Raw genomic sequence first — 26,278 nt, 5'->3', positions numbered from 1 at the left:
ACTTAACAACAACATACCTTACGAAAAATATAAAAGGAGTTTTCTTTGATTTCTGAGCTATTATAGTATATCTAGCTTGTTGATAATTATTACAAAATTCTCAAGTCCTTGTGCAAATTTTTGCATCTTCTATCAAATTATTTTAGATACAGCTCTTCATAAAAGCCTATTATACAGTAAAAAGTGATTGGCTAACTATGGTCATCTGGTTTTGAACATCGCTTTGATTTGCTAACACAAAATAAAAGTGTGTGTTACTGTAGTAGTTCACATGTGTCTACAACTGTGTGCCTTAAGGTAAATACAAATTATTTTAAAAACCTAGTAGTAATATTAGGAATAAAATTTGCTTGCTTCAAGCAGAATAACCATGGCTCTCTCCTATTTTACTTCAAACTTAGACATATTAAAAAATATATACATAAATAAAGTATGTAAAACATATTTTTTGTAAATTTTGCATATTAATATACATATACTTTAATAAGATTAGAAATTACAAAAGACAGAAGACAGAAATTACAAAATAGAAAAAGAATTGTTCATGATTATTTTTACATTGGTTTCAAATGATGTTCATTTACCCAAGATGATGTTTTATTTCACGTCCTAAGAATAATAAATAAGATAATGATATATGCCACAAAATGATTTTTGCCAGTGAAACTTGATTTAAATTGGAGAGTACAAGAAACACAAGATTCAACATGAAAGCAAAAACAGAATTTATGACAAGCTCTTCTATATATAAGAATAAATTGGTCTGTGCCAACTGTACAGAATGTTTTTCATATAAATGATAACGGTGTGAATAAGTAATGGTTTTCTAGATAACTTATGCTTTGTACTGGGAATAGCTTGTATTTATAGTCATTATGTATCAAGAGAAATGAAACAGTACATGCAGTGTTGGTAAATGTGTACAATTTATTAGTTTGGTCATGAATTCAATTTGTTTGTCATATTGACTCAACACAGTATGCTTGGTTTATGCAAAGACTATTAGTCTGGAAGAGAAGCAGGGTATATATGTTCTTTTGAATTTAAGTTCAGAATTAAAACCTTCTATTCTGATCTTTTTTTACCAACAATGAAATATATAACTTCTATTCTTATAGAAAGTTGCCCTCACCATGAAAAAAAATCAGAAAACCTAATGTAAAATAATCAAAATATATTTTGTGAAGACTAATATTAGGCTCCTATATGTAACTATATGCTAATTGGTACTAATTAATAAAAATCACTTTTAAAATGCTGTGCTTTTTTTTCCTCTTTACTTTCTTCTAGTATATGTAGCTTTATTTGCTAATACTTTAAAGTCATTTGAAAATGTAATTCCTTGTAAGAATGAGCCATATCAAGAGGTACCTCAAAAGAATTCAAATCCCATCCTTACTCAATTAAATGAATACTTTGAAGAGTTTTACATCTTTTATAATGTGATCACACATGAAGCAGATCATAAGTCATTTAGATTACAACCGCAAACTTTATCTTTTAATTAATATTCTAGAAATTAGTTTATAAAGAATATTTTGTTTAAAAATAATCTCCTAAATTCTATCAATAAAGTATGAGGGGATTGGAATATGAGGAACAATATATTCAGTATAATTAAAAATAAGCTTTTAGTTCAATTATGGATATTAATTGTAGATAACAAACCTCCATCTGCATTTCAAATATTACCTGAAAATTTTGCTTCTGGTTTGGCTGAGTAGCTCCTATCAAAACTTTTCTGTATATAGCAACCGAAAATCTGGGACTAGGGGACCTTGATGAAGGCACCAGAGAGTAATAAAATAAACAGAAAGTAGAAGAGAGTTACATATCCACCCCCAGGTGGCCCCAGTGGTAAAGAATGAGTCTGCCAGTGCAGGAGACATAAGAGATTCAGGTTCAATCCTTGTGTCAGGGAAATCTCCTGTTAAAGGGCCTGGCAACCCTTTCTAGTATTCTTACCTGGAGAATCTCATCAACAGAGAAGCCCCATAGGTGGACTACAGTCCATTAAGTCACAAAGAATTGGACATGAAGTGACCACGCACAGACACACACACACATACACATATGCCAAAGAGAGTTAACTTTTGACTGAAGAAAATAGCATTGAGTTTCTCTTTTTCATGGCTGTTATTCTGAGAGCAGGGACAAGTGGGCATTATTCGAGGCACTTAAAACTCTAATGGGCAGCCCACAGTCCTGCTGGCTTGAAGAACCAGAGGAGAGAGTTTGAAGCAACTACAACTATAGGGAAAAATAAAACTGGGTGAAATCTCAGCTAGGGGAGTTTCCACAAAAGTGTAAAAGCCAGAGGATGAGAGCAACAAGTCCTGTGCACAATCCCTACTCAAATGTCTAATTTCACCTTGAACCATGCGCAAGTGAGACTAATGTCAAATAGCCCAGGAAAAAGAACTCAATTGCAGTTGGAGCTGCCATGTATCAAAAAGATGTGTTTTGTAGTCTGAATTCAGCCTGTTTAAAAAGTGAATATTATTGGGAAGACCATACTAGAATCTAGATTTTCTACAATATATTATTCACAGTGTCCAAGGTACCATACAGAGCTCCTCAACATACAGAGGGATAAAAAATAAGCAAAATATGGCCCATTCTCAAAAGAAAAGAATAATCAGTAAAGACCAACCCTTCGATAACCAAGATGTTAGAATAAGTTGACAAGGATTTCCATGCAGCTACTGTAATGGCGCTCAACATCAAAATTAAAATATGCTTTTAACAAGTGAAAACAGAGGACATCTCAACAGAGCAAGAAGAAACTATGAAAAGCAGAAATTGTAGAACTGAGAAATACCATATCTGAAATATCAGCCAAGTCAGAAAATGCATAAATCCCAGATCTATTACAGCACCCAAAGCTTATTGTTTCTTCTGATAACAGTAGAAACACTTCATATGATCCCAATTGAACTTTATTAATATGATAACAGTGACAGTGTTAGCCACTCAGTCATGTCCGCCTCTTTGTGACCCCACAGACTATAACCCTCCAGGCTCTTCTGTCCATGGAATTCCCCAGGCAAGAGTACTGAGTGGGTTGTCATCCCCTTCCCCAGGGGATTAATGTGATGAACTTATTCTAAAGTTGCTTTATGGAAAAAATTGCATAAAAAAGGAAAATAAATATGTACTCATGTCCCCTGCATCATTTAGGACAATGAAGAAAGGCAAATTTACCAGTTCTCTGTTTAAGTTAAGTTCATCTGGCAAATAGCTCAGGCAGTCTATTAAGTCATTTTTGCTTCAGTACAAAGAGAAATCTCAGTAGATTTCCTTGCCAAATATTTATCTCTTTTGGCATATGTAGACAACCAATTAGCTGTGCTTCTGCTCCAGGCCATGGCTCTGCTCCTTGTGTTGTTTCATTTTAGGACTTAGCCTAAATAAATTTTAAAAAAAAATTCAAAATTTAAAGTAAAATAAAACATGAGACTGCATGATTGAGGGAGGATATAGCAGATGGTTTTTGAACTGATAGAGAAGAGCAAGCAAAAACTAGCGACAATAGCAAAATGTATCAGAGAAATCCCAGGACTTGGAGTAAAAACCATGCCACCAAATACATGTATCCAAAGATCATAGTATCAGTGCCAATATGAATATCCATGCACTTGGGTAAATAGAAAATTTATAGTTTTTTTTTTCTTCTAGGTCAGAATGTCCTATGTAATTGATGGTGCGTTGAAATAGGTTGCTGATTTTCAAAACAGCCTAGATACAAGCTTCCAGTTTATTATGGTAATGAGACTGAGATTTTGTGAAACTGAAGGGTGTGCTGTATTGTCATTTTTTTGTGCTAGACTAAATGATAGGATGTGTCACAAGACAGACATTCTAAAATTCAGCTAGGCAAACTGGCCCTATCTTTCAAATATCTCCAACAACCACCAAACAAAAGTTAGAGCTGTGATGAATAATATGCTACTTGCAAGGGTCACATAAACCTCTCAGATCAGAAGTTCATAAGTCTTGGCTTTGTCATAGGAGCAGGGTCCCTATTATAAAACTTGCCCTGGATCACAAGCAAATGAAGAGTTTCTCTCCATGAAAGCAGAGAAGCAGTCAGTGTAGTTCTAGGAAATTTTTTCTTCACACTTAATGCGTGTTACCCTAGGGATTTAAGTAAGCCCTTCTCACATATTTGACAAAAAAAGCTTTTCTCTTCACTGATCAACTTGAAAAAATATTGCTTACATCACTTGATTTATATATCCTGTATATTTCTTTAATTATTTTTACAATTCTTTCTATAAAACTAGTATAGAAGCTACTCAAGGGAATATATCCCTTCATGATTTCTATATCTCTCTTAGCTCTAAACAATCATATGCTGTCCAAAACAGGGTAATAATTTGATGCATTGGGTTGGCCAAAAAGGTCATTTGAGTCTTTCTGTAAGATGTTTCATATATATGTAATGTGTATGTATTTATATGTATACATAAAATTAAATATTAGCCAAAAAGAATGGCATTTTACCATTTGCAGCAACATGGATGGACCAGAAGGTATTAAGTGAAATAAGTCAGAGAAAAGAAAAAAAAAAAAAACTTTTGATTTCACTTCTACATGGAGTCTAAAAAACAAACTGAACAAATAAAAACACAGAAACAAACTAATATTTACAGAGAACAATCTGGTGATCACCAGAGGGAAGGGGATTGAACTGGCAGATGAAACTAGGAGAGAGATCAAAAGGTACAAATGAAGGTCATAAACTGGATTAGATATTAGTAAACAATGAAGAGCTCAAAAAAGATATCATTTCTGAGAAAGATGAAAATTGGCTAATATACAGTTAAGAGTTTTTATAATAAGTTAACGATTGAAAGATGTAGAAAAGGAGATAGGCTGGCTTTATAGAGGATGCTATAGTCTGCTACTTAAATGTCATTAACTTTTGTCCCTGTTTTATCAGTATGTTTTGTTTTATCAAGAATCTTAATTTATAACCCCCAAATTCTTTAATTTTTCTCCCATAAGTTAGCTTTGCTTTATAGCCATCTCCTTGACACTGAGTGGGCTTGTGACTGCTTTGAAAAATAGAGCTGTTTGGCAGAAGTTATACTTCTGACATGAAAGACCAGGTAGCTTCTGACTGGTTCTCTTAATGTCCTTGCTCTGGGGAAACACAGCCACTATTTTTAAAGTTTGATTGCTCTGAGATGAACACAGAAAAAGACAAGTACTGGCACTCTTGGCAACATCAGCAGATGAGTCGGGTTGGCCTCAGCTAAGCGTTCATGTTAGGGAGTTAATTTGAACAAGTCTAGACCAGCCTTCAGATGACTCCTGCTCCAGCCAACATCTCAGTGCACCAATAGGAGAGACCCCAAGTGACCTTCACCCTGCTGGATGTTCTGACCCAGAAAATTGTGGTTTCCTTAGCTGTTATTTTATACCTCTACATTTTTGGGTTATTTTTTATGCAACAAAAAAATACCTGGAACTTTTTACCATGCTTTGGATTTAACATTTGTTTCTGCTTTTTTTGTGTACCACCCAGGTGTAACAATTTACATGCAAGGAAACCAAGACAAAAAGAGATTAAGTTACTTATGCAAAGTCTTATAGCTAGTCTAGTACAGGAGCAAATGAGTAATGTACCTAAAGTACTTGTGTTTGATACATAGTAGTTACAAAGTTAGAATTAGGCCATTACTATATCTGTTATTTTATTGATGATGATAATTATAAATAATTATGATTTAAATTGAGGCATTGACATTGGAAAAGAAGTTATAATTGTACATCAGGCTGCAATTGAGACTACTTTGCTGAAAACCTTCAAAAAACCTGGCACCTCCCTTAAATTGTTGAAATAAACAGATAATGGCCTTATGCTATTTGAAATACTTTATAAGAAAATCTGGAAATGGTCCCTCCCTTAACATGCTGAAATTAGCAGACGAGAGGCAGTCAGAGCATGTGTTTCAGTTTGGGCTTTGCCTTTAACTTGGGCGAGTCCCAGAGCTTTGTTGATTCTGGGTTTCTTCATCTATAGAATGAGAGAACTAGATCTCAAGATAATATCGTATCTCTTTCAGTTCAGTTCAGTCACTCAGTCATGTCCAACTTGTTGTGACCCCATGAACCACAACACGCCAGGCCCCCTGTCCATCACCAACTCCCGGAGTTTACCCAAACTCATGTCCATCGAGTTGGTGATGCCATCCAGCCATCTCATCCTCTGTTGTTCCCTTCTCCTCCTGCCCCTAATCCCTCCCAGCATCAGGTTCTTTTCCAATGAGTCAACTCTTCACATGAGGTGGCCAAACTATTGGAGTTTCAGCTTTAGCATCAGTCCTTCCAATGAACACCCAGGACTGATCTCCTTTAGGATGGACTGGTTGGGTCTCCTTGCAGTCCAAGGGACTCTCAAGGGTGTTCTCCAGAACCACATTTCAAAAGCATCAGTTCTTCAGTGTTCAGGTTTCTTCACAGTCCAACTCTCATATCTCTTTAGCTTTTTTTAATTTCCAAAATTGTTTTGAGAGGAAATATTCCTGGAATATAAAGAACATTAAGCCACTTCTTGCTCATGGCTGGTGAATTTTCAGGAAATTATAGGAGCTTTGAGAACCGAGGAAGTGTTGGTCTGCCATTGACAATGGGAAAGAAGTGAAGTGATGCAAAGACAATCCCTAAGAAACACTTTAGCTTCACTGCTTTCCAGTGTTCTGATACTTCTCGGAGCCCTCTGAGTATAAATCAAAATTTCTTGAGCCTGGGAGACCTTGTTAGTGAATTCTACAGATGAAAGTTTTAGTAAAACTATGTTACTGCACAGGTCACAAACCCACAGTCAGCCTTGTCTAGAAGAGAGCACAAGAATATGCCATTTAACCCTCTTACTTGACTGAGATAGGAAGAGAGATCCAAAGATAACTGATTTACTACCAGGGAGTCCGGTAGTAAGGTTCACAGAAAGATCTAGAACCTAGAAATAGAACCTAGGGATCTTTATAACTTGAAGTTATATAATTCTGAAGCAGTGAATCATAAAGAGCTGGCTGGGAGAAAGGCCAAGAAAACTAAAACATTCTACCAGACATCCCAAATGAAAATAGAAAATAAGGTGGGAAAAAGGAGTGAGCTTGCTCTACAAACAAATTGTACTGACAAATGTCCTGTTCCATACATATCCAAATGTATTTATGCCTCTATGACATGTTTTTATAGAATAGGAGTCAGTAATTTTTTTCCCCTTAGGGGCCAGATAGTAAATATTTTTAGCTTTGTGGGTTATATGGTCTCTCTTGCAAATATTCAACTCTGCCTGTGTAGCCTGAAAGCTGCAATAACAATTCATAAGTGAAGGAGCATGGCCTTGTTCCAATAAAGCTTTATTGACCAAAATAGGCAGCAGGACAGATTTGGCCCACAGGCAATAGTTTGCCAATATAGATAGGTTTTCTAAGAATTACATATGGTAAATACCTGATATAACTCAATAACTCATTCTTATCTTATTATCCTGTTGTAGAAGTACAGTTATAATTCGCATTTCATTGCAGCACTTAGCAGATCTTACTTTTTTCTTTTCTTTTTCTTTTTTTAACAAATTGAAGGCTTATAGCTATCATGCATTGAACTACTCTGTCAGAGCTATTTTTTTCCCACTGTATGTGCTTCAGTTCAGTTCAGTTCAGTCGCTCAGTTGTGTCCAACTCTTTGTGACCCCATGAATCGCAGCACACCAAGCCTCCCTGTCCATCACCATCTCCCGGAGTTCACTCAGACTCACGTCCATCGAGTCCATGATGCCATCCAGCCATCTCATCCTCTGTCGTCCCCTTCTCCTCCTGCCCCTAGTCCCTCCCAGCATCAGACTCTTTTCCAACTCTTCGCATGAGGTGGCCAAAGTACTGGAGTTTCAGCTTTAGCATCAGTCCTTCAAAAGAAATCCCAAGGCTGATCTCCTTCAGAATGGATTGGTTGGATCTCCCTGCAGTCCGAGGGACTCTCAAGAGTCTTCTCCAACACCACAGTTCAAAAGCATCAATTCTTTGGCGCTCAGCCTTCTTCACAGTCCAACTCTCACATCCATACATGACCACTGGAAAAACCATAGCCTTGACTAGATGGACCTTAGTCAGCAAAGTAATTAGTCTCTGCTTTTCAATATGCTCTCTAGGTTAGTCATAACTTTTCTTCCAAGGAGTAAGCGTCTTTTAATTTCATGGCTGCAATCACCATCTGCAGTGATTTTGGAGCCCAGAAAAATAAAGTCTGACACTGTTTCCACTGTTTTCCCATCTATTTCCCATGAAGTGATGGGACCAGATGCCATGATCTTCCTTTTCTGAATGTTGAGCTTTAAGCCAACTTTTTCACTCTCCACTTTCACTTTCATCAAGAGGCTTTTTAGTTCCTCTTCACTTTCTGCCATAATGGTGGGGTCATCTGCATATCTGAAGTTATTGATATTTCTCCCGGCAGTCTTGATTCCAGCTTGTGTTTCTTCCAGTCCAGCGTTTCTCATGATGTACTCTGCATATAAGTTAAATAAGCAGAGTGACAATATATAGCCTTGACATGCTCCTTTTCCTATTTGGAACCAGTCTGTTGTTCCATGTCCAGTTCTAACTGTTGCTTCCTGACCTGCATACAGATTTCTCAAGAGGCAGGTTAGGTGGTCTGGTATTCCCATCTCTTTCAGAATTTTCCACAGTTTATTGTGATCCACACAGTCAAAGGCTTTGGCATAGTCAATAACATTTTGGTAATTCTCACAGTACTTCAAACCATTTCATTTTATTATAATTTTATAGTGCTCAGTGACTTTTGATGTTACTATTGTAGCTTTTCTTTTGAGAGGGGGGATAAACTGCACCCATAAAATATGAAAAAAATCAGTAAATATTAATGAGGTTTAAGGAAAGAAAATGTCTCCATAATTTAACATTGCAAGTTGAAGCAATAAGTGCTGATGTAGGAACTGCAGCATGTTTTCAAGAAGATCTTGCTAAGATCATTAATGAAGATGGCTACACTAACAACAGATTTTTACTGTAGTGGATCAGCTATATATTGGAAGAAGATGCCATCTAGGACTTTCATAGGTAGAGAGGAGCAGTCAATACTTAATTTCAAAGAGCAGGCTGACTCTTTTGTTAGAGGTTAATGCAGCCAGTGTCTTTAAGTTGAAGTCAGGGCTCACTTACTATCCCTCAAATTTTATAGCCCTCAAGAATTATGCTAAATCTACTCTGTGCTCTACAAATGGAACAACAAAGCCTACATACATGACAGCACTTCTTTTCTTTTCACACCACAGTTTACTGAATAGTTTTAAGCACATTTTTAAGACCTGATGCTCAGAAAAAAATATTCATTTTACAGTATTAGTGCTCATTGACAATGCATTTGGCCACCCAAAGTTCTGATGGATACATATAAGAAGATTATTATATTCATGTCTTAACAAAATATCCATTTTGCAGCCCATGGATTAAGGAGTGATTTATATTTTCAAGTGTTATTATTTAAGAAACACATTTTGTAACGCTGTAGGTGCCATAGATAGTGATTCCTCTGATGGATCTGAACAGTCAGTTGAAGCATTTCTGAAAAGGATTCACCATTGCAAGATGTTATTAAGAACATTCGTTCAAATTCATGAGAATAGGTCAACATATCAATATTAACTGTAGTTTAGGAGACGTTGGTTCCTACCCCCGAACCCCAGATGTATTTATGGGGTCCAAGACTTCACTGGAGGAAGTAACTGCAGATGTGGTACAAATAGCTGGAGAACTAGAAATAGAAGGGGAGTCTGATAATGTTGCTGAATTGCTCCAATCTCATGATAAAACTTTAACAGATTGTTAAAGTTGCATCTTTTTCTTTTTACACCTGTATTTGTTACAACTTTTAAAGCAGAGTGTGATTTGAGATCTATATTTCAATTCAGCAAACTTGCTCTGAGTTAGGATGAGCAAAGAAAGTGGTTCCTTGAGATGAAAACTACTGGTGAAGATGCTGTGAAAATTGATGAAACTACAAGAAAGGATTTAGAATATTATAAAAATGTGGTTGGTAAAGCAGTAGCAAAGTTTGAAAAGATTGACTCCAATTTTAAATTATAGTGTTGTGTTGTTGCTCCGTCACTAATTTGTGTCCAACTCTCTGCGATCCCATCAGGGGTAGCATGCCAGGCTCCTCTGTCCTCCGCCCTCTCCAGGAGTTTGTTCAATGTTCTACTGTGAGTAAAGGATATCAGACATCATTGCATGCTAGAGACAAATTATTCATGAAAGGAAGAGTCAAATCATTGCATAACACTTCGTTGTGGTCTGTTTTAAGATATTATTGCAGCCATCCCAACCCTCAGCAACCACCACCATGGGCAATCAGCAGCCATCAACATTGAGGCAGTTCCCTCTACCAGCAAAAAGATTGACTTGCTTAAGTCTTAGGTGATACTAAGTATTGGTTAGCGACAAAGTATTTTAAAATTTCTAATTGGAGGATAATTGCCTTACAAAATTGTATTGGTTTCTACTGTATCATGAATCAGCTATAGAAATACATGTATCCCATCCCTCTTCGACCTCCCTTCTGGCTCCCCTGTTCCAGACCTTTAAGTCAAGAAAGTACAAGGTATGTACATTGTTTCTTTAGACAAAATACTATGGTACCCTTAATGTACTACAGTATAGTATAAATATACCTTATATATGCACTGGGAAACCAAAATATTTGTGTTTCTTTATTGGGATATTCACTTTCTTATTGTGGTCTAAACCTAGATCCACCACATCTTTGAGGTATGCCTGTTCAGTTCAGTCACTCAGTCATGTCTGACCCTTTGTGACCCCATGGACTACAGCACACCAGGCCTCCCTGTCCATCACCAACTCCCAGAGCTTGCTCAAACACTTGTCCGTCAAGTTGGTGATGCCATCCAACCATCTCATCCTCTGTCATCCCCTTCTCATCCTGCCTTCAATCTTTCCCAGCATCAGGGACATTTCCAATGAGTCAGTTCTTTGCATCAGGTGGCCAAAGTGGAGTTTCAGCTTCAGCATCAGTTCTTCCAATGAATATTCAGGACTGATTTCCTTTTGGATGGACTGGTTGGATATTATTGCAGTCAAAGGGACTCTCAAAAGTCTTTTCCAACACCACAGTTCAAAAACATCAATTTTTCAGTGCCCAGCTTTCTTTATATTCCACACTCACATTCATACCTGGCTACTGGAAAAACCATAGCTTTGACTAGATCGACCTTTGTCAGCAAAGTATTGTCTCTGCTTTAGCTTTTCTTCCAAGGAGCAAGCAGCTTTTAATTTCATGGCTGCAGTCACCCTCTGCAGTGATTTTGGAGCTCCTCAAAATAAAGTCTTTCACTGTTTCCATTGTTTATCCATCTGTTTGCCATGTAATGATGGGAGTGGATGCCATGATCTTAGTTTTTTGAATGTTGAGTTTTAAGCCAGGTTTTTCGCTCACTTCTTTCCCTTTTATCAAGAGGCTCTTTATATCCTCTTCACTTTTTGCCATAAAGATGGTATCATCTGTGTATGTGAGATTATTGATATTTTTCCTGGCAATCTTGATTCCAGCTTGTGCTTCATCCAGCCTGGCATTTCACATGATGCACTCTGCATATAAGTCAAATAAGCAGGGTGATAATATTCAGCCTGGAATACCACTTTCCCAATTTGGAACAAGTCTGTTGTTCCGTGTCCAGTTCTAACCATTGCTTCTTGACCTGCATGCAGATTTTAAGGCAGTTAAGGTGGCAGTTAAGATGGTCTGGAAAAATAAAAACAAGAGAGTTCTAGGAAAACATCTGCTTTATTGATTATGCCAAAGGCATTGACTGTGTTGATCACAACAAACTGTGGAAAATGCTTCTAAGAGATGGGAAGACCAGACCATCTTACCTGAGATATGCCTGTAATCTTGTATAATTGTCATACACTTTGAATATTTTAAGATGCATTCATTTATACACAAACACATCCACACATACATTTTATTTAACAAGTCTCATGCGTAGAAAATGTAAAGAAAAATTTAAAAATCTATTGTCTCTTTGTATTCAGATAAACAAACAGGGAAAGAATGCAATGCACTGTGTCCTGATGAGAGAGATGCATATCTGACATTAAGTGAAAGACTGGATAAGGTTTAATTGAAGAGATGATACTTGAGCTAGAGTTTGATATTTAGGTAGGAACTTCTCTTAATAACTAAGAATAATGGTATTTTTCAGGAATAGATATCACCATTTATAAATAAAGGAACTTTTGTTATTATAAATCCTGTAAATCTCAAGGCTGATTTGTTGAACTGAGTTGTGATACTTTCCTTGGCTCTATTGTTTTAAAATTATCTTCCTTGTCAGTTTTTGCCAAAATTTAGTCTCATCTTGGTTCCTCATGAAACTCATTTATTCATCATTTCAAAATTAAATAGATTCTGGTGTGGTAGGAAATTCTTTTTTAAATAGCAATTTAAGTTTGGAACCTGGAGAAAGAAATGCAAACCACTCCAGCATCCTTGCCTGGAGAGTCCCATGGACAAAAAAAAGCCTGGTGGACTGCAGTCCATTGGATCTCAAAGAGTCGGGCACAACTGAGTGACTAACACTTCAGTTTGGAAATGCTCTTGACTGAAGCCTTTGAATGAGACAAGAATCATTGATACTATTATTAGTGTCATGAAATACTTTTCTGCATATACCTTACTTGCTATTAATGTACATAAACATCATTATACACTGGGTAGCTGAACTTGCTCTTCCCACTTTATTCAAGCAGTCTTCATTGTGGTGTACTTATGTGATGTTGTAGCATTAGTGATTTCTTTTGACAGGGAAGGGGAGATAGGTTTCATAGCAGATGTTATCACTGATTGTTAGCAGCTATGTGGTTTATTGTCTTAAAATTCTTCTAAACTTTCTCAAAGCTCAGTGATGAAGAATGATTTAAGAACAATTTCACAACAAATGCAGGAAGGAAGAGTGGTAGCAAAGGCTTTCACATTCTTGCAGCTTGTGGTTCACATGCATCTTTACTGTGCATGCACGTTCTCTATTTTCTATTTTTACTCTGTCTTTGATCTCACACAAGGAACAGTGGCTTAGAGTTTCTATGTTTTCACGTGGTTGTATACTTTGGGTACTAATGACAAGAAGATACTTGATAATTGGTAGTACTGGGTTTCCCAAGTGGTTCAGTGGTAAAGAATCTGTCTTCCAATGCAGGAGACACAGGTTCAATCCCTGGGTTGGAAAGATCCCCTGGAGAAGGAAATGCAACCCACCGTCGCAGAGCCGGACACGACTGAGTGACTGAACTGAACTGAACTGAACTGTAGTATTCTTGCCTGGGAAATCCCATGGACAGAGGAGCCTGGTGGGCTACAGTCTATGGAGTCACAAAGAGTCAGATATGACTCAGCAGCTGAGGACATATGCACACACTTCATGATACCACCATGTAGCTTACCAAATTCAAACATCGACTTCTAGCATATTTGTGTTTATGTTAGTTATATATTGACTTATATTCTAAGTAAATTTTTTAAGTCATACCAAGTGAATACTAAATAGTGAATAGTTTTATGTTTGATATTCTTCATAAAACCTCTAGCAGATTTCTTCTTGAATATTGTTTAAAAAGAAAGTTCCAAATCAAGAAGGAAGAAAATACCCTGATATTTGTAGTCAACATGCCAACACATGACATAGGAACTCAGGTAGGCAGCCAATCTCTCACAGGTAATAAATGAAGATAAGCTGTACCATCTAGAGTGTCCCCAGAGGAAGATTGAATGGAAGCATTGGTGGCCCATCTTCTTTAGGTAGGGATTCTGTCTTAGATTACATCTTTACTTTCTGTCTGTTTTATTGGAGCTTTGAATGTCCCCAAGTAGTTCATTTTGAATTTATCTGACTGCCTCAGGAATTTCAGTACAGAATGAATCAAAATCAGTGAATTCATCTAAGTAAATCATGTTCAATCATATTTCAGCTGATAAAAGAGAAAAAGGAGGATCAATGAGAACTTATCTCATAGTCTTAGACCATTCAGTGAAGAAGATTGTAGCTTTCAATAAAGAGCTCATTTTAAGCATGAGCATTTAAGACAAACTATCTTACAGATGAAAAATGCATAGAGCAAGAAAATGTAAGAACCCAATTGGAAAATGTTTCAGGTTTTACTACAGTGCTAAAGTGTTTCAAGAAACATAAGAATGAGTTGTCATCAGTCTTCATTATACTAACAAATAAATTAAACCCTGTGATGTTTATCTATAAGTTTATCATCTTAACTTCTCAAGGTAGTGCATCACATAGCTCTATCAATTTTAAGCTAATCTGATTATACCAGATAATGTTTTTCTTTTCAAGGCATTATTATAAAATTTTAGAATCTTAGGGAAAGAATTTTAGATATTTCATAGGCTCACAAAATATGTACACAAGCTTAAATTTGTTTATTCAGTCTCCCAGTCATGTCTGACTCTGCGACACCATGGAATACAACATGCCAGGCTTCCCTGTCCTTCACCATCTCCCAGGGCTTGCTCAAACTCATGTCCATTGAGTCTGTGATGCCATTCAACCATCTCATCCTCTGTTGTCCCCTTCTCCCTCTGCTTTCAATCTTTCCCAGCATCAGGATCTTTTCCAGTGAGTCAGCTCTTTGCCTCAAAATGGCCATACATTTTCATTATCATCATGAATATAATTTGAACCTATTTGGGCAGGTGTAGTTGTATGTCCCTAAAACTGCCATAGGATGACATCATTTTCTGTTATTGGGTAATAATTTTTGAGGAACATCTCTAGGAATGAGACATTTTGGTTTTGATATGAACAGTGTTGGTATAAAATTTTCTTATTGATCTGTCAAGTAACTTAACCAAAAAAATCCATTTAAGGCAGAAATTTATAGGAGAAACTACAATATATTTTAATTTTTTGTTGTTGCTGTTTTTCCAAGCACATGACACACTATGTGATTGCCTGGCAGAAAATATATACCAATGAAGATTTTTGCAAAGTCCAGAATAAACATTTATTATAGAGATAAAGGTTTCAGGCCCAGAAAAAATTAAGAAAGTTACCCTAAGTGACACTGCATGAAGATTCTAAATTGATTGGAGGAAAAATAAAGATTATTTGACCAAAGCTTTCCTCTATAGTATATTTGACTTAGAAAAATAAATTATTTGAATTAAGTATTCCTAACTACTACATGTGGCTTCCAAGGAGTCACAGTGGTAACAAATCCTCCTGCCAGTGCAGGAGACACAAAGGACGCGGGTTTGGTCCCTGGGTCAGGAATATGCCCTGGAGTAGGAAATAGCAACCCAATCTAGTATTCTTACCTGGAAAATTCCACAAACAGAGGAGCCTCTCAGGCTACAGTCCATGGAGTCGCAAAGAGTCAGACATGACTGAGCACACACACACACGCACACACACACATACACACAACTACTATATGATATCTTTATAGGACATTTTAGCTTTCTTCTTTTTAATAGTCCCAATTGTATAGTGGATTTTATGGCAGCTATCATGAGATAATATTGTTTTCTAAATACGGTAATCCATTTTTCAATAATCAAACTGTGACTGGAAAAATGATCAACTTTGCAGACTTCATTTTTGAGCCATTCTGTTGATATATATATAACACAACCAGGGTCTAAAGAAAATGAAAATGCAATTTTCCAAAGAGTTTAATTATATAATTTAGTATATGACAAGCTATACATAGTGTTTGGATTTCTATCTCTTATCTTACCATTAATGATACTGCCTGAGATGCCCTTTTGTAAAAACACCTATTTTCCTCTTAAGTGAACTAATCTGGAGCAAATCTATTAGATATGTTCAGTCATTTTTCTTTCTTACTGCTGGTTTTGCTGCTAAATTAACCCACTCAATAGATTGCACATATCCCATTCAGATTATTATTCATAGCTTTTGAATTTATTCCTTGGCCTCTGCAGCTTTTATTTTCCTTTCCTACACAGTGTAGGTACTGGTCTATAATTGTATTAGAAACCTTGATGCCCCAGTGGTCATATTGACTGATAATGGTTTAAGAATTTCTGTGATTTTTAAAACATTTCTTTCTGTACATTGAATAGCACTCATATTTGAAAACATTAAAAGACTTGTTTCATTTTGCAAGAGCAAGACTAAAAATAAAACTGTGGCTGATATGAATATTTGGTTGTACTGACTGAAAATTCAAGTACCAAAAAGTTGTTATATGGCAGATCATTCATTTTAATGGCATTAAAACATGTTATCAGATAATAGTCAAAATATTATTATTATAGATTTGATATTGCGACACTACAATACTGAGAGAGTTTGATCCACTACTTGGGAGGGAATGTGGATATATAACTTCTCTAGGGTATGTTTTCTCAGTCATATTTGACTCTTTGCGATCCCATGGATGCGAGCCCACCAGGATCCTCTGTCCATGGAATTTTCCAGGCAGGAATATTGGAATAGGGTGCCATTTACTATTCCAGGGGATCTTCCTGACCCAGGGATCAAACCTGAGTCTCTTGAGTCTCCTGCATTGGCAGGTGGATTTTTTTTTTTTTTTTTTACCACTGCACCACCTGGGAAGCCCTAACTTCTCTAGAGCTAGTGAGAAGAGGAGAGAGTTTAGAGGGAGCATATTATATACCACATGTATTTTCATCATAAATGTCTGCCTTGACCAGAGGAATTATCCATAGCTCAGACAGACAGACAAAGCATGACTTTAGAGTAAAGATGACCTGTACTGAAAACCAGGTTCATCAGGTAATTAAGTGAATGGCTATGGACATGTTTAATTCCATGAGACTATTTTGCCTTTTTATTTTTTTGGCTCTGCTGGGTCTTCATCACTGTGCAGACTTTTCTCTAGTTGCAGCAAGCAGGGGCTAATCTAGTTGCAGTGCATGGGCTCAATAGTTGTAGTTTCTGAGCTCTAGAGCACATATTCAGTAGCTGTGGTGCGCAGGCTTAGTTGCTCTGTGGCATGTGGAATCTTGCTGGACCAGAGACAGAACCTGTGTCTCCTGCATTGGTAGGCAGATTCTTTACCACTGAACCATCAGAGAAACCTAAGACCCAGTTTTATTGTATGTTAGATTGGGATAAATTTTTCAGCATATGGAATTGTTGCTGGTATTGTTATATCTAACATAGAAAGGATTTAATCTTTGATGAGCATCTTTGATTTTTGTTTCTAGGCCAGAGAAGTTTAACATAAAGAGCAATTAAGCTCTGATAAAGAGCAATTAAGCTCTGATAAGGGGATGGGAATACCAGACCACCTGACCTGCCTCTTGAGAAATCTGTATGCAGGTCAGGAAGCAACAGTTAGAACTGGACATGGAACAACAGACTGGTTCCAAATAGGAAAAGGAGTATGTCAAGACTGTATGTTGTCACCCTGTTTATTTAACTTACATGGAGAGTACATCATGAGAAACACTGGACTGGAAGAAACACAAGCTGGAATCAAGATTGCTGGGAGAAATATCAATAACCTCAGATATGCAGATGACACCATCCTTATGGCAGAAGGTGAAGAGGAACTAAAAAGCCTCTTGATGAAAGTGAAAGAGGAGAGCAAAAACGTTGGCCTAAAGCTCAGCATTCAGAAAACGAAGATCATGGCATCCGGTCCCATCACTTCATGGGAAATAGATGGGGAAACAGTGGAAACAGTGTCAGACTTTATTTTTCTGGGCTCCAAAATCACTGCAGATGGTGACTACAGCCATGAAATTTAAAGACTCTTACTCCTTGGAAGAAAAGTTATGACCAACCTAGAGAGCATATTTAAAAGCAGAGACTAATTACTTTGCCGACTAAGGTCCACCTAGTCAAGGCTATGGTTTTGCCAGTGGTCATGTATGGAGGTGAGAGTTGGACTGTGAAGAAGGCTGAGCACTGAAGAATTGATGCTTTTGAACTGTGGTGTTGGAGAAGACTCTTGAGAGTCCTTGGACTGCAAGGAGATCCAACCAGTCCATTCTGAAGGAGATCAGCCCTGGGATTTCTTGGGAAGGAATGATGCTGAAGCTGAAACTCCAGTACTTTGGCCACCTCATGCGAAGAGTTGACTCATTGGAAAAGACTCTGATGTTGGGAGGGATTAGGGGCAGGAGGAGAAGGGGATGACAGAAGATGAGATGGCTGGATGGCATCATTGACCCGATGGACATGAGTCTGAGTGAACTCCGGGAGTTGGTGATGGAGAGGGAGGCCTGGCATGCTGCGATTCATGGGGTCACAAAGAGTCAGACACAACTGAGCAAGTGAACTGAACTGAACTGAAGGGCATGGCCATAAGCTACAAAGACACTCTATATTGTACCTTAGGACTCGGGAAGGGCACCAAAGGCAGGGAAGACTTGAAAGGGTCCCCTCCCAAGGCTGGAGTTCAGACCTTGTTGCAGAGGTGTAGCTCAACCCCTTGGATAGCAGGGACGTTTTCTGGTATCCCCCAGTTAGAGCTAGCTTGCTGTTGCTGGGCAAGCAGAAAGCAGCTCTTGGAAAGTCATGTGGGGCGTAGCCAATCAGGAACTGGTAGCTTAGGTGTGCAGAGAGTCAATGCATAGGAGGAACCATCCACACAGGCCTCCAGAGAAAGAAAAGCTGCCAGAGTAGGCAGGAGGGACTTTATGATGCTGGTGTCCATGTATAGAAAGTGGTGGAAAGGTGATCATCAGGCCAGGCAGAGTTCTTGGTGAACAAATCAGTATTCCCAAGATTTCTCACACTACAACACAGGCCCACTGCACAAGAGGAATCCTTCCTTCTGCCACGTCCTTGTATTTGCCATCCTAAGAATGCTGAGCATTGTGATCACTGTGAAAAAGATGCTTAAAGGGATGCTGTCCATTTGGGAAGGAGAGCCTGCATCTAAGAGGCTAGGTACTGATAACTGGAACTCTAGGAGGTTAATACTTGAATGGTCCTTTTGTACAAAGGAGTGCCTTTAGAATGGCTCTAGTCTAGAAAGACTGAAATTGTATTTAAAGTTTACATATTATTATTACATACTACATATTATTATTTAAATAATATGTAACGAATGGTTTAAATTCAAGGAACTTTGAAAATCCTAATTCTTCCCTTTCCACTAATTTTCCCCACTTAGTTTATCCTCCTTCTTCAGGCTCATCCTATTTTATTATCTTTTGTAGTTGTTCAGTTGTGTCCAATTCTTTGCGACCCCTTGGACTGTAGCACACTAGGCCTCCATATCCCTCACTATCTCCTGGAGTTTACTCAAGTTCATGTCCATTCAATCAGTGATGCTACCCAATCAACTCACCATCTGCCCCTCTCTTCTCCTTTTGCCTAAGTCTTTCTCAGAATCAGGGTATTTTCAATGAGTTGGCTGTTTTACCATCTAGTTACAGCAATTTTTAAACTGTTTAAGCTGCCAAAACCATTTACACTCTTATCTGATTTTCTTAAAAATTCTCCCTGAATAATAAAAGATGAACTTTGCCCCTTGGAGTTTCTAACATGCACAGCCTCAGAGATTATTCTGGAACATGACAAAATGTCAGAAGTATCCTATTTGGTGAAAAGTAAAAAAGAAAGTTAAAATCAGTCATGTCCAACGCTTTGCGACACCATAGATAGTAGCCCACCAGACCCTTCTCATCCATGGAATTCTTCAGGTAAGAATACTGGAGTGGGTTGCCATTCCCTTAAATTAATATGAATAAATATTGAAAAATGGCTTTTAAAGGAGAAAATAATATTTTTATTTGGCAAATAAGAATATAATTATTTAGAAATGGGTGTGTGGAGTTGCTGCTGCTGCTGCTAAGTTGCTTCAGTCGTGTCCAACTCTGTGCGACTCCATAGACAGCAGCCCACCAGGCTGCCCCATCTTTGGGATTCCCCAGGCAAGAACACTGGAGTGGGTTGCCATTTCCTTCTCCAATGAATGAAAGTGAAAAGGGAAAGTGAAGCCACTCAGTTGTGTCCGACTCTTAGCAACCCCATGGACTGCAGCCTACCAAGCTCCTCCTATGGGATTTTCCAGGCAAGAGCACTGGAGTGGGGTGCCATTAGGGTAGTACTAATACTCTTGCTCTGCTGATTGTCTCATTCTAGTTATGCATATGTCATGCTGGGATACAAGGAGAATAAAACATATTCAGAGGATATTGACCAGAATAATGAGTGAATCATGAAACCATGTTAATGTAAAAAATTTACACTTTGAAAATACATGCCAAAACTTTTATTGATAAAAATTATATTCTGTCTGGAATTCACTTCATAAAAGTTAAAGTTGTTTGGATAGGTGATGATATTAATGAAACAGCTTGACCCATGCTTTGTTGCTTCTGTTTTTGAGATAATTTTCATTGGAGTATTTTGGAGCTTTACAATGTTGTGTGAGTTTCTGCTGTACAGTAATGTGAATCAGCCATATGTAAACATATATACCCTCTTTTCTGGATTTTCTTCCCTTTTACATCACCACAGAACATTGAGTAGAGTTTCCTGTACTATACAGTAGGTTCTTATTAGTTATCTGTGTTATACACAGTAGTGAATATATGTCAATCCCAATCTCCCAATTCCTCCCACTCCCCCAACCCTTTGGTGTCCAAAAATTTGTTATCTACATCTGTGTTCTACTTTACAAATAGATTCATCTGTACCATTTTTCTTTATGTGTTAATAAATGGTATGTATTTCTCTCTTTCTGACTTACTTTACTCTGTATGACAGTCTCTAAGTCCACCCATGTCTCTGCACATGGAACAATTTTATCTCTTTTCATAGCTGAGTAATATTCCATTATGTATAAATATCACATCTTCTTTATCTATTACTCTGGTGATGGACTTTGGGTTGTTTTCATGTTCTGAATGTTCTAAACAGTGCTGCAATGAACACTGAAGAGTGGGTATCTTTTTGAATTATGGTTTTCTCTGGGTATATACCCAGAAGAGAGATTCCTGGGTCACGAGGTACTTCTGTTTTTAGTTTTTTAAGGAATCTCCGTAATTTTCCTTAGTGGTATCAATTTACATTCCTACCGACAGTGTAAGAGTGTTCCCTTTTCTCCACACCCTCTCCAGAATTTATTGTCTGTAGATTGTTTGATGATGGCCATTCTGACAGATGTGAGCTGATACTTCATTGTAGTTTTAACTTGCATGTCTCTAACAATTAGTAATGTTGAGCATCTTTTCATATGTCTGTTGGCCATCTGTATGTCTTAAGTTGAAGAAATGTCTATTTAGGTTGTACACCCATTTTTAGATTGGGTTGTTTGTTTTCTTCATATTGAACTGCATGAGATGTTTGTATATTTTTGAGATTAATCGCCTGTCAGTTACTTCATTTGCAAATATTTTCTCCCATTCCAAGAGTTGTATTTTTTCTTGTATATGGTGTCCTTTGCTGAGACTTCCCTTGTGGCTCAGATGGTAAAGGATCCATCTGCAATCCAGGAGACCCAGGTTCAATCCTTGGGTTAGGAATTTCCCCTGGAGAATAGAATGGCAATCCACTCCCGTGTTCTTGCCTAGAGAATACCATGGCCATGGCGTTGCTAGGAGTTGGACTAAACTGCGTGACTATGCCTTCACATTTACTCTGCTGTGCAAAAGTTTTTAGGTTTAATTAGTCACCCTTTGTCTATTTTTGTTTTTATGTTCATTAACCTCGGAGGTGGGTCAAAAAAGATCTTGCCACAACTTATGTCAAAAAGTGCTCAGCCTATGTTTCCCTCTAAGAGTTTTATAGTCTGGCCTTACATATGGGTCTTTAATCCATTTTGAGTTTATTTCTGTGTATGGTGTTAGGGGGTGTTCTAATTTCATTCTTTTACATATAGCTGTCCAGTTTTCTCAGAAACACTTATTGAAGAGACTGTCTTTTATCCATTGTATGTTCTTGACTCCTTTGTCACAGATTAGGAGTCCGTCGGTACATGGGTTTATCTCTGGGTTTTCTCTCCTGATTCATTGATCTATATTCCTGTTTTTGTGCTGGTACAATACTGTCTTGATTACTGACTTTGTTCATTCTTAAAGCCAGCTCTTTGGACCCCAAACTGTTTCCTTTTCTTTTGCATGTATTTTAATATTATTAATTATAGAAGTATTCAAAAAATAAATATTATAATTCAGGAAAAGAATTAAAAGTTAGGAAAATCAGCATAGCAAAGAGGCGATTCTTAGCTAGAGTTGACAAATTTATGAAGGAGTACTTTTAAATTATTAGAAAATTGTCATGGACCAAAAATTAAATAAAGCAAAAGGAATATATTAGAGTCTTAAGTCCAAGGGTAATATCTATGATAAATGAAAATAGGTTGTCAGGAAACAGATTTCAGTTCAATATCATCTATATTTTTTCATTGATTTAGTTGCCAGTCATTTATTGAGTTCAGTTCACTCGCTCAGTCATGTCTGACTGCGACCCCATGAATCACAGCACGCCAGGCCTCCCTGTCCATCACCAACTCCCAGAGTTTACCCAGACTCATGTCCATTGAGTTGGTGATGCCATCCAGCCATCTCATCCTCTGTTGTCCCCTTCTCCTCCTGCCCCCAATCCCTCCCAGCATCAGGGTCTTTTTCAATGTGTCAACTCTTTGCATTCAGTGGCCATAGTATTGGAGTTTCAGCTTCAGCAGCAGTCCTTCCAATGAACGCCCAGGACTGATCTCCTTTAGAATGGGCTGGTTGGATCTCCTTGCTGTCCATGTGACTCTCAAGAGTCTTCTCCAACACCGCAGTTCAAAAGCATCAATTCTTTAGTGCTCAGCTTTTTTCACAGTCCAACTCTCACATCCATACATGACCACTGGGAAAACCATAGCCTTGACTAGATGGACCTTTGTTGGCAAAGCAATGTCTCTGCTTTTTAAGATACTCTCTAGGTTGGTCATAACTTTCCTTCCAAAGAGTAAGCGTCTTTTAATTTCATGGCTGCAGTCACCATCTGCAGTGATTTTGGATCCCCCAAAAATAAAGTCTGACACTGTTTCCACTGTTTCCCCATCTATTTCCCATTTATTGAGTACCTCTTATTTTCTGGAAAAATTTAACTCTCAGAACAGTGTCATATTTATTTGTTAATCAAACATATAGATATCAATAATTCATAATAAAGATAGAACTTGACAACATTTTTGGAAAATAGGTAAATATTTATGACAGCAGCAAGTTTTATTTTATCTCCTTTGTAATGAGGATAAACTAAGATTTCAACTAGAGAGAGATGAGGTCTTAGTCCCATTTTATTTCATTTTCTTTAAACATTGCAGAGAAAGTACAGGATAGCTATGAGGCTGCAGAGCAACCAGATTTTTAGGATACTGTGCCACTTTCCCAAGTAAAATGTATTATGTCCCCTAAACTACAGCAATGACAGATAGGGTGGGTGAAGCATGTGAATATATGAAAACATGAAAAGCAAGAATCAAGGTACTTAGGCACTAAATGAACTGAAAAAATAAAGCAATTCAAACTTTTTTGAATGATTGCATAGCTTTATCAAGACAGGAACCAGAGGGTGAGAGACAGGTTTTTAAAAATAGGAAAAGAAAACAGGTTACTTGGGGATATATACTCATTTTGAGATAACTTTGTGACTACTGGGACAAAACGAACAAATGAGAACATAAACCTCTGAGGAAAATTCCCTAGAAGCACGGTATAAAACTTAGGATAGGAAGGGTAAGTCAGCTTTCAGTCTTCATTCTTTCATCTTTTCATTCAGGAAGCATGATTCCATGTTTGAGTACCCACTAGAGACCACGTGTGCAGAGAGAGGCACAGATACAGAGGCTACATTAGTTAAACCAAGGAAGCACATTGCTGATCCCTATTAGGAGAGAACTCCACAAAATACAGTCTAGTTTTAGGCTGTAATTTGCCCCATCTAGGATTTGCTTCTAGTGTAGAAGTTTAGCAAGGACAGTCACAAGTGGGATTTCTATGACCTCTTCTACACCATTCTGTGAGGTTTTAAAAACCCTAGCAAGATTGGAGTCTTTATAGTAAGGCTCTTACATACAAACCTTTAGGTTGTGAACTTTCAAATATGTGAACGTACATGCCAACCCCTATATGCCAGTTATTGTACTGTACTACACTACTTTTCAAGATACTCTATTGTAAGATTTAAAATGTTTTTTTCTTATTTTTGCTTATTAGGTCCATTTATTTGTGTGAAAATTATTATAAATTTATTACAGTACAGAACCGTGTCTGTGTGTAAGTCACCCAGTCATGTCCAACTCTGTGACCCCATCAACTGTTGCCCTGGCCAGGCTCCTCTGCCCATGTAATTCTCCAGGCAAGAATACTAGAGTGGGTACCCATTCCCTTCTCCAGGGGAATCTTCCCCACCCAGAGATCAAACCCAGGTTTCCTGCATTAAAGATGGATTCTTTACAGTCTGAGCTACCAGGAAAGCCCATATAGAACTGTAGTACAGACAATTGTGTTAGTTGGGTACCTAGGCTAACATTGTTGGACTTATATGAATGAATTGGACTTACAGACTTGCTCATGGTACAGCACTAGTTCATATGTAGGGGACTTACTATGATGTTTTCTTAACTTGATGAAAATGGTTACATCCCATTGTAATGTGCACCTGAGCTGTCTGGTCTGACCCCTGTCAACGCTGTGTTTGCCCATGGATCAAAGCCATGAAGAAAGGCCCTAAAGCTGGGGGCAGAGTTCAGAGTAAATGAGGCACTCGCCCACTCAGACCACTGCAAATCTTGAGCTAATGCCTTTTTTTTTTTTTTGTCACACCCACCTCAACAGTTACAAACCTAGAGATCTTATGGGAGAATAAGAGAAAACATTGCATTAGCCCTAGGTGCTAAAAGAAAATATAAAATACTTTCTATTTTCCTCAACTATCCCTTTGAAAGAGAATTTAATAATACATTTGGGGGCACTTCAAATGTTTTCCCCTCAGGGGAAGATTTAACAAGATGGAGAGAATCATACACCCAAAATTCAAAAGCAAGGCTGTCTGCAAAAGATACCTTCAGTGGGCCATCCAGTGGCCTCAATCTTTATTAAAAGAAAGATGGATCAGAAGGCAGGTGCCTACATAAATCGGGAAACCATCCTAAGCAACAAAACATTTGCTTAAATATGAAATATTTATTTCCTCTTAAATTCAACTGTGCAGTTAAATGATATTTGAGATACTCAAAATTCTATTAAGAATTTCATGTATTCTAGCTACTTCAAGTATCTGTCAAGTAGCAACATATGTAATAGATGATAGATTGAGAAAATAAGCTTTTAATAACGTAATTGAATCTCTATATCATATCACTGTGCTTTCCAGTCTTAAAAATACATGTTAAAATTCAAATGGAAGGAATCTAGGCTTTAACTCAAAAATTATATTACAGAGGTTTCTAGTAGAAAAATAAAAGAACATTTCCCTCCATAATGCCATAGCAATATCTCTTTAAACTTGACCAGTTGTTTGTAACATCTACCTTCTTAATTTATGGGAAAATTAGAAAAGGAAAGGAAGATAAGAGCAGGAAGGTGGGAGGCATATAACAAAGAATCCAATTCTGAGCTGTTTTTTCTGCTCCGGAGCTTTGAGATCACAGGACAATGGAATAGAGAGCATCTGCACCGTGGTTCACTGTACCTGCATTTGTACCCGTTACGTGTCTTATGTTACCTGGTAAAGAATTAGAAAAATGAGATGTGGAAGTAGAAGGGAAAAAAGTGTTTTCTTTTAATCAGACTTTAGTTTTACAATCAGGAACACAAGCAGAATTTGTTTTTTTCCATTGCTTTCTCATGAAGAGACTGATTGGTTGGAATATTACTATTGTTGGGTGAACTACACTGAAATGAAAATGGGATAACAGAGGAGATGGATGGGCTGTGTAGTCATGTAATATTAGCCTCCCAGGTGGCACTAGTGGTAAATTTGCCTGCCAATGCAGGAGATGCAAGAGGGGCAGGTTCGATCTCTGGGTCAGGAAGATCTCCTGGAGAAGGAAATGGCAAACCACTCCAGTAATCTTGCTTAGAGAATCACATGGACAGAGGAATCTGTAGTGCTACAGTCCATGGGGTCACAAAGAGTCAAACATGACTGAAGCAACTTAGTATACACAATGTTAGTGAATGGGAGACCATGTGGGCTCCCATTTAAATGATTTTAAATCTCTCTGGCTGTATCCAAATACATTTTGAGATTTAAATATACCATAAGTTG

This window comes from Ovis canadensis, chromosome 2 (assembly GCF_042477335.2).
Source record: "Ovis canadensis isolate MfBH-ARS-UI-01 breed Bighorn chromosome 2, ARS-UI_OviCan_v2, whole genome shotgun sequence".
Taxonomy (NCBI): Eukaryota; Metazoa; Chordata; class Mammalia; order Artiodactyla; family Bovidae; genus Ovis; species Ovis canadensis.
This window is presented reverse-complemented; position numbering follows the sequence as displayed.